This window comes from Bidens hawaiensis, unplaced genomic scaffold (genome assembly GCF_021521415.1).
Source record: "Bidens hawaiensis isolate Kalapana, Puna unplaced genomic scaffold, B.hawaiensis_p1.1 tig00032462_1, whole genome shotgun sequence".
NCBI lineage: Eukaryota > Viridiplantae > Streptophyta > Magnoliopsida > Asterales > Asteraceae > Bidens > Bidens hawaiensis.
In genome coordinates this window covers 1-10,135 of record NW_027505252.1, presented here as the reverse complement: position 1 = coordinate 10,135, position 10,135 = coordinate 1, and the positions used below count along the sequence as shown (strand labels likewise).

The window sequence follows — 10,135 nt, the reverse complement described above, 5'->3', positions numbered from 1 at the left end:
GGTTTTTTCGGTTTCAGTGTTGTTTTGTTTTAGTCAGTTTTTTTGTTTTTTTTGTTTCGTTTCGATTCATTTGTTTTATTTTGGTCGGCTACGTTTCAATTTTTTTGTTTCGTTTTGGTAAGCTTTTTTATTTCATTTCGTTATTTTTGTTTCGTTTTGGTCTGTTTTTCGGTTTCATATCGGTTTTTTTGTATCATTTTGGTCGTTTTTCTATTTCGGTATAGTTTCGTTTCAAACGTTTTGTTTCGTTTGGTCGGTTCGGTGTTTCTGATTCGTTTCGGTCCGGTTTTTAAATTGCTTTTAATTTTTTTATGTTTCTTTTTGGTCAGATTTTCAGTTTCAATTCGGTTTTTTGTTTCGCTTTGGTCGGTTCAGTGTTTTTGTTTTGTTTTGGTCAAGTTTCAGTTGCATTTCGCTTCTTCTTTTTTTTCGTTTTGGTCGTTTTTCTATTTCGGTTCAGTTTCGTTTTGGTTTTTTTGTTTTGTTTCGGTCGATTCGGTGTTTTTGTTTCGTTTTGGTCGGTTCGATGTTTTTGTTTTGTTTTGGTCCGCTTTTCAGTTGCATTTCGTTTTTTTTGTTTCGTTTTGGTCAACTTTTCGGTTTCATATCGGTTATTTTGTTTCGTTTTGGTCGTTTTTTTATTTCGATTAAGTTTTGTTTCGGTTTGGTCGATTCGGTGTTTTTGTTTAGTTTTGGTTAGCTTTTCGGTTGCATTTCGCTTTTTTTGTTTCGTTTTGGTCAGTTTTTCGGTTTCATTCCCTGTTTTTTGTTTCGTTTTGGTCGTTTTTCTATTTCGGTTCAGTTTCGTTTTTGTTTCGTTTTAGTCGGTTCGCGGTTTTTGTTTCGTTTTGATCGTTTTTTGGGTTTCGGATGAGTTTTGTTTCGCACGGTGATAGTTTGGGTATTTTGAATTAGATAAAATTTGGATAACTTGGATATTTTGTTTTGACCCATTTTAACCTATAAATGAAACTCACTTGTATATTTCCAACCCATCCTGACCCACTTGAAGAATTTTTATGATCCATCCTAACCCATTTTACTTTTAAAGTTTATCCATCTTGACCCAAAACTATTGGGTTGGGTTTGCCACCCTTAATTTCTCCTCACAATTTACAACTGTCTTATTCACCATCAACACGCTACACCACCGACTCACTCACATACAAATATCGTCACATCATTCTTTCAAACTTATATTATATCAACTTTCTACAACTAAAACTTATTATTCTCGTAATGGACAAGTCGGGTGTGCTCGCTTGTATTCGTCTCGTCCAGGACATTGCTTGTACCTCCAGTTTCGGATTCTCGGGTGACTTTAAGAAAGATTGCATGGACATGTCTAGAAGGGTGGTCTTGTTGTTGCATTTTTTGTAGGAAATTAGGGACTTGAAGTTGTTGGATTCATCTTTGTTTTTATCTTGTTTTTTTAACTTAATGGTTGCTCGAGGATGCGAAGAAACTGCTTATAGTTTCGGCTAACTTCGATCGTAAGATCTCACCGGTGAGTTAATCTTTACGATTTGATTGCATCATTGTATGTGTTCATATCAGTTAAAACTGATTCAAGCAAATTCTTATTACTATACAATAGGAGGGTAGTATATTACTATACTTATTGAATAAATAAAATAAATAACCGAGGAAATTGTAAAAAAAAAAGCTATGTATTATATTTTTTAAAACAAAACACACACCCCTTAAATTAAACAGTCTAAATCTACATCATTTTGCAAATAGTATATTATTGAAATCTTAGCTAGGATTCTAAATTGACACTTTTTTTAAAAGGCAGTCTACTCTAAATACCCTATTAGAGCACGTACCTTATAACAGTTCCTTAGGTTATGTGTAATAACAGTTCCTTAGGTTATGTGTAGTGGATGGGCTACAAAATGTGGCGTTTTGTGTCATGTGACGTTCAGTCAGCAAATGACGAGTTTTTGTTTTAAGGGTGTAATGGTAATGTAGAACAATACACACACACACACACACACACACATATATATATATATACCATACACAAAAAATATAATAAATAATAATAATAATATTAATCAAGCAATAACCAACGAAAAAAAACCCTAACCCCCCCCCCCCATCGCATGGGGGGTGGTGTTCAAACAAAAAATCGCCTCAAACTTTGACAATTTGTCGCTCACTACACTTACCCTTATAGGATTTAAACCTCGACTTTTAAAATAAAGAGGACACGCCTTATTATCACATATGTCCTTTTAGGACTCTAAATTTGACTTCTAAATCTTTGAAATTGGAAACACTTCATTAAATATTGAAATAAAAGACAAACAAACTTATAATTCAATCCTGAGATCAACCAACAACTTATGTATTTTTACACTAAAAATAAATCACTAGAGAATGCAAAATTTGAGGAAAATCTCCAGTGATGAAATCCAAGCACGAATTGATGGAATACGTGTCCACGGGACCAAACTATCTATGATATTTGTTTGTCGTCTCTTGATTTGGTTCGTCGAGACCTTTTTATCCATTGCCAATGGCTCATGCAACCCTATTTGAGTATTTGTAGTCCAGGATATTCTCTTTATATGCTTAGGCATTTTTGTAATGTTTTCATTTGTTTATTGACTCTTGGATCAACTTTGTATCAAATGCATGTGCAATTTGCAAAATACTATATTTTCTACAATCCTTGTATTCTAAACATTTTTACTTGGTTAATTTTAACTAAAGGATGGATCCACAAAGAAAATCTCATCTCAATTCCAATCTATTACATGGAAATTGGAACAGGCATTAGCAAACTTACCATATGATCATTTACACATCTCAGAAGAAGTTCAAGAACAAGTAAGAGCATGCATCCTTAATCTTATGGTCATCTTTCGAGTTCCTAATATTATCCAAGTTAGTTTGTTCTTAAAATCTTGTTTTTAGGTTGACTTAGTGAAAGATCAATTGCGAAGAGCACGGGAAAGATGTAGTAAACCCCTAAATACAATAGCGGATAAAGATCTTCGTCCTATAGAAACAAAGGTGGAAGTTGCATCGACAGAAAGTCTTTCGAAAGTGTATAATCAAAACGAATTGGTTTATCAATTTGGAACTTCAAACAGCTCGTCCGAATCATCTGAAACATCATCGTCAATTCCAGTTGATTTCCTTTGCCCGATTTCTTTGGAATTAATGCGGGATCCGGTCATTGTTTCCACAGGACAGGTAGATCACATTCTAATTAAACCAAATTCTTTCATTTTTAATTAGTTACGAACCCAGAAATTTTTTATGGGCATTAATTTTCAAGGTTGGTTGTCTATCGCTAAATATTACATTTGTTGGTCCTGTTTAGGTCACGTAAAAAAAAGATATAACGAACTTAATATATTATCTATATTTACAGATTCAAACCCAAATAAACTAATAATTCAACAAGTTTTAAGCTTACATTAATAAAATATTTTAGAGTAGGCTAAAATATTTAATAATCAAGCTACATTAATTAACAAAATATCTAACCAACAAGTTTACAAGTTTTAAGCTGGCATTAAATAATATAGCAATTTAGCAAATAATCAAATAATAAAGTAAACTTAGAAAACACGTACAAAAGAAATACCAAAATGGAGGATCTCGGGTTGCTTAGAATCGGATTTGAGAAAGGGGTGTAACTCGCAGTAGGTGGCAACAAGGATTCCGATTTATGGTGAAATGTTGGGGCTTAGGGCAACATTGTGGCATGTCGATTTTGAATAAATCGGTTCTTCTGATTTCAACTGTAAAATTTTAGTATCTATATTTGTAAAATATTCTATGGGGGCAGTGTCAAAGTTTCATTAAGTATCCGGGATTAAATCGCACAAATAGTTATGTACTAAAAAAAATCAGCGCGGCCCTATCAGGACCTAGTAGGGTCCGCGCCTATTTTCAATCTTTTATGATCATTATGTTGATCTTATGATTTCTTGCAGACTTATGAGAGATCATACATACAAAGATGGATCGATTGCGGAAACAAAACATGCCCAAAAACGCAACAAACACTCCAAAACATCACTCTAACTCCTAACTATGTTTTAAGAAGCTTAATCACACAATGGTGTATTAATCACAACATAGAGCAACCAAACCGGTCGTTTCATGAATCAAGTGAAGATCTTAAAGCCTTTGAAGTCCTCATCCGGAACCTATCAAGCGAGTTGATTGAAGAACGATGGCTAGCGTTGAGTAAAATACGATCTTTATCAAACACTAGTACGGATAACCGAATAATGTTAGCAGAAGTAGGAGCAATCCCGGTTCTTGTGAAGACAATTTCACACAAGAAAACGCGGTCACTTCGATTCTAAACCTTTCTTTATACGAAAACAATAAAGATATTATCATGCTAGCCGACGCAGTCCCTTTGGTTGTACAACTATTAAGAACCGGAACAATGGAAACTAGAGAAAATGCAGCTGCCACCCTTTTCAACTTATCGCTAACAAACGACGATAAGATAATAATTGGTGCATCTGGAGCGATTCCCGAGCTTGTTAATCTTCTAGGAAACGGGAGTACTCGAGGCAAGAAAGATGCTGCCATGGCTTTGTTTAATCTATGCATTTATCAAGGGAATAAAGGAAGAGCCGTGAGGGCGGGTGTCGTTCCTGTTTTACTTAAAATGTTGAGTGATTCAAGTATGTTTGACAAGTCGTTGTCTATACTTTCGGTTCTTGCTAGCGATCAAGAAGCTAAGAACGCTATTGTTAAAGCTAGTGTAATACCGGTTTTGATAGATCTTACAAGAACAGGGCTTCCAAGAAATAAAGAATATGCTATATCGGTCTTGCTTTCGTTATGCGAAAGGGATAAAGATAATCTTGATTGTATTAGTAGGCTTGGTGCGGTAATCCCATTAACCGAATTGGCTAAAAGCGGGTCGGAGAGGGCTAAACGGAAGGCGAAAACGTTATTAGAGCTTCTTCTAAGGTCTCAACAAGTTCAACATTAGTAAGTAAATTAGTATAACGCCAAATAATAAACTTGCTAATTGTGTTTATTAATCTGATTATTAGTTTAGTAATCTAATTTTTGCTTGTTTGATGTTATATATTGATTGAGAATAAGTTGTGTGTAGTGTTTTGTGACAGTTTTTTTTATTTATTTAATGTTATTTATTTATTTGTAAATATTGGATTTACGATTTATAAAAAACTCTAATTATTCTTCTGATGTTACTAGTCCTATTTACTGTTCAACATTACTAGTCCTAGCTATGTATACAAAACATTAAGAAAATGTAACTAATCATGTAATTACATTGTGAAATGAGGGTTCTAGTTCGGGTTGAATGACGGATTGGTTGTAAGCATTGAAAGTTCAAGATTAAAAAAAAGGGTTGGAGGAGGGAACCCTTACCCCGGTACCCATTTGGATACCCATCACCCCACCCCGCAAGAGGTATGACGCCGGTAAAACACCTCCATTCAGTCCGCGACATATCTAGGCCGACCCTCAGGATCAAACCCGCGCCACTACGGCTTCCCTGTCTTAGTAGAACTTCATTGGTGACGGGTACCTCAAGGCCGCCCGGAGTGGGATTCGAACTTGAGACCTTCCATAGGAAATCCCAAGCCTTATCCAACCCATCTAGACACCAATTGGTTGAAAGTTCAAGATTACAAAAAAGGTTTAACCGGGTTAATTATATTTATCACTTGGTGTAGGAACAAAAAATGCAAAATTACTAGAACCGAGTGGTGTAAAAATCCATATACTTATATTTTATTTTTCGTGTCCTAGCTTTTTACTATAAGTGTTTTAATAATAACAAACCTCCTTTCATAAAAAAATAATAAAAAAATGAAAAATGAAATATATATATATATATATATATATATATATATATATATATATATATATATATATATATATATATATATAAAGTACATTGTGAACATAGAGCCCGCATCCAGAAGTCATATATAGTTGAAAGATCAAGAATGGGTCTAAGCCCATAAAGAACTAAAGTGATTACCAATCAAGACAATGTTATTTAAAGGTAGTCCGGGATATAATACAAAAGGTAATATAATATACGAAAGATGGTTAAATGACTCGACTTCAACGTGAAGGTAAGGTTCAAACTAAAAGATTAAATGAGTTTTTGGTGAGAGTAATGTGATTGTGACCATTTACATGAATTCATAGGCGACAATATGGTTTAGAGTTTTCAGACGGCTATGTTCACGTTGCCCATGGCTTCATACTCATGTCAGGTCTTATTATTTGATTGTTTGTGATCGGTTATGTTTGTTATCAGTGGCCCTGGTATATGCTTAGAAATTTATTCTTTTAATCGAGAAGTGATTTCCACAACTCCCTATCCTTTGCTGCAATCCCTAATCCAAACTGGCGTCATACAATCAGAATCGGTTTCAATCGGTTAACATGTTTCTATATTTTGTTCCAACAATATTTGATTATCAACCTTTTATATATACAAGTGAAGATAAAGCGAACTCATTTTTTGGTCTATGAAATTATTACACAACAAAAGTATTATAGTGGCATGACAAACCCGTTAGTATTCCCTTAGTGTAAGTGATAACCATCGGTTATACTTAATTCGTTAAAAAACATGGCTTGGTAATGAACTTATTGACAAATGCTAGCTAGCTTCATTGACAGAAAATATTGTCTGCTCATATGCAGGGCTGGCTCAACGAATGTGGAGATCTAAATCGAAACACGATTTATGGGCCTTTTCATGACAACTATTAATTACATTTTTGCTTATTACAAGTTTTGAACTAATAACTTATACTTTAGTTACAACCAAGCCTATCACCACACCAATACATTACTTTGAGTTTATTTTACCTATTATAATATATCTATATATAATGTTTTTTTATACTTTGGGGCCTTAATTAAACAAAGGCATAAAACCCTAACTTGTTTTCGTTGTCCCACGAGCCACCTGTACTCACATGTTAATATCAACGTCATGTGTTTTTATAGTTGTTTTGATTTTTAATATTTTTGTGCGTTTCATCGTTAATTACCATTTGTTATTGATTGTTAGAGATAACATGTCGAAGATAATTTTAGTCAGACTCGCGGGTTTAAATGAACACAACTTGTAACTCAAAAAGTTTATTTAGTTTTTTTACAACAAAATATATAAACTAATTTAGCATAGGCTATTAACATGTAAGCCGAATGAACATAACTACGAACCATTTAATTAGCTGAATATGGACCACATGGTTATAAAAAAACTAATCTAAATCTGTTCAGAATAAACTGCAATTGTCATATTACCTTCTTTAGTCATATATATAACAAACATATACACCTAACGTTCAATAAAAAGTCCATATCTATAATCAAATTAATCAGCGTCCATAAAGTGAATCCAAGACCTTTTAAGTTATTTTAATATAGTTAGATGTCGAAGCACGAAATGAATCTGACCTGATCCATGACGATGTTTCCACGGATTTTCGAGATGAACGAACCACGTCTTGATCTTCTTCTTCAGCTGCTGGTGACCTGCGATGGCTTTTTGGGGGGTGTGGAGGTGACTGCTAAGAAATCTAAAGATCTCTTGTTTACAGACACAAAAAAGTGGTGGTGGCTCTTATTGAGCATGACCCCTTGATAAGGAGGTGGAGACCTCCTTATATAGAGAGTCAGAGTCTCATGGCCACCATCATGGTACCCTAATGGGCCTAGCCCACTTAGGGTTACCTCCACAAAACCCCCTCAGCCCAATAACATTGTATCAGTCCATATAATAAAATAAGCCAAACATAATAAATTTAGAGTCGTAAAACCGGGTTTAGTACCATACCCCTACAAGCCCCCCAAGTCCAGTGTTGCTCCTGGACGCGCAAGCGTTTAGGTGGAGCGCTGGACTTTATGAGGTGTGTTAGGCTATGAGGCGGTTTTTTCCCTGTTCTTTGGCCTTGTCTTTATTGTCTTTGAGTTTTTGGAGGTTTTCTTCATGATGGTGACGAGCTGTAAAAATAATGAAGCTTGCGCGTGAGGCGGCTTACGAGCTATAATAATAGAGTCTGCGCGAGTTGCGGCTTATGAGCTATAATAATAATAAAGCCTGCGCGTGAGGCGACTTACGAGCTGTAAGAATAATGGAGCTTGCGCGAGTTGCGGCTTACGAGCTATAAGAATAATAACAGCTTGCGCGCGGGGCGTCTTATGAGTTGTATGAATAATAAAGCTTGCGCGCGAGGCGTCTTATGAGCTAAAAGAATAATAACAGCTCGCGCGTGAGGCGTTGTATGAGCTATAAGAATAATAACAGCTTGCGCGTGAGGCGTCTTATGAGCTATAAGAATAATAACAGCTTGCGCGCGAGGCGTCTTATGAGCTGTATGAATGATAAAGCTTGCGCGCGAGGCGTCTTACGAGCTGTATGAATAATAAAGCTTGCGCGCGAGGCGTCTTACGAGCTGTATGAATAATAAAGCTTGCGCGCGAGACGTCTTACGAGCTGTATGAATAATGACAGCTTGCGCGCGAGGCGTCTTATGAGCTGTAAGAATAATAACAGCTTGCGCGCGAGGCGTCTTACGAGCTGTATGAATAATAAAGCTTGCGCGCGAGGCGTCTTACGAGCTGTATGAATAATAACAGCTTGCGCGCGAGGCGTCTTATGAGCTGTATGAATAATAAAGCTTGCGCGCGAGGCGTCTTATGAGCTGTAATAATAATAACAGCTTGCGCGCGAGGCGTCTTATGAGCTGTAATAATAATAACAGCTTGCGCGCGAGGCGTCTTACGAGCTGTAATAATAATAAAGCTTGCGCGCGAGGCGTCTTACGAGCTATAAGAATAATAACAGCTTGCGCGCGAGGCGTCTTATGAGCTGTAATAATAATAACAGCTTGCGCGCGAGGCGTCTTACGGGCTATAAGAATAATGACAGCTTGCGCGCGAGGCGTCTTATGAGCTGTAATAATAATGGAGCTTGCGCGAGTGGCGTCTTACGAGCTACTTTATGTCCCGCGCCACGCGCAGATGTTGCATGCGCGTGCGCGTAAACTTCGGTTTGTGTTATGCGCCACGCGCAGATGTTGCATGCGCGTGCGCGTAGGCTTTATGTCCTGCGCCGCGTGCAGATGTTGCATGCGCGTGCGCGTAGACTGTGATGTGTGAGCATGTGATGCGTAAGCATGTGTAATATGCGTGAGCATATGTGATGCGTGAGCATATGTGGTGCATGAGCATGTGGTAAGAGGATTCCCAACCTTTAAGTTTGGCGCGTAGCCATACGGGATATTATGAGGATTCCCAACCTTGAAGTTTGGCGCGTAGCCATACGGGATATTATGAGGATTCCCAACCTTGAAGTTTGGCGCGTAGCCATACGGGATATTATGAGGATTCCCAACCTTGAAGTTTGGCGCGTAGCCATACGGGATATTATGAGGATTCCCAACCTTGAAGTTTGGCGCGTAGCCATACGGGATATTATGAGGATTCCCAACCTTGAAGTTTGGCGTGAGGCCTGATGCGCGCATGCACGACGATGGAGTGGTGACTCGTGAGTGCGCGCGCATGGCGGAGGTCTCTTGCGCAAAACCCAGATGGTGGTTTCCGCGGCGGCACGTGCACGGCTGCGGAGTGAGAATCCGCGGGCGCGCGTACATGGCGGCGGAAGTCTGGTAATTTCTGGATCTGCAATTTTAGAGTCAGATCTGCAACTTTAGACCTAAAATCTAGGTCTGTAATCTAGACCTAGATCTGTAAATCAGACCTAGATAGATCTGAAGCTCGGAGCAGATTTAAAATCATCACAGATCCGGAGACCTGATCATTCAAATCAGGCCGTTTCTTTTTGCACAGATCTGGAAGCCTCTTTTTAGATCTATGGATCTTTTTGAGCTTTAATAGAACAAGCCTTGAAGCCTTTTTCTGTAAACTTCCAGATCTGGGTTTTTCCTGGGAGAGATCTGACAGCCGAGATGAAGATCGAAGGGTAGTTCGTTGCCGTCCCACGGATGGCGCCAATGTCGAAGCACGAAATGATTCTGACCTGATCCATGACGATGTTTCCACGGATTTTCGAGATGAACGAACCACGTCTTGATCTTCTTCTTCAGCTGCTGGTGACCTGCGATGGCTTTTTGGGGGGTGTGGA

The 10,135-nt window shown here is 37.6% G+C and overlaps 1 pseudogene; it reads left to right on the top strand.

Moving 5' to 3' along the window:
* Positions 1 to 1,104: 1,104 nt before the first annotated feature.
* LOC143611871 (U-box domain-containing protein 11-like) lies at positions 1,105 to 4,978 on the top strand (annotated as a pseudogene).
* The last annotated feature ends 5,157 nt before the right edge of the window (positions 4,979 to 10,135 follow it).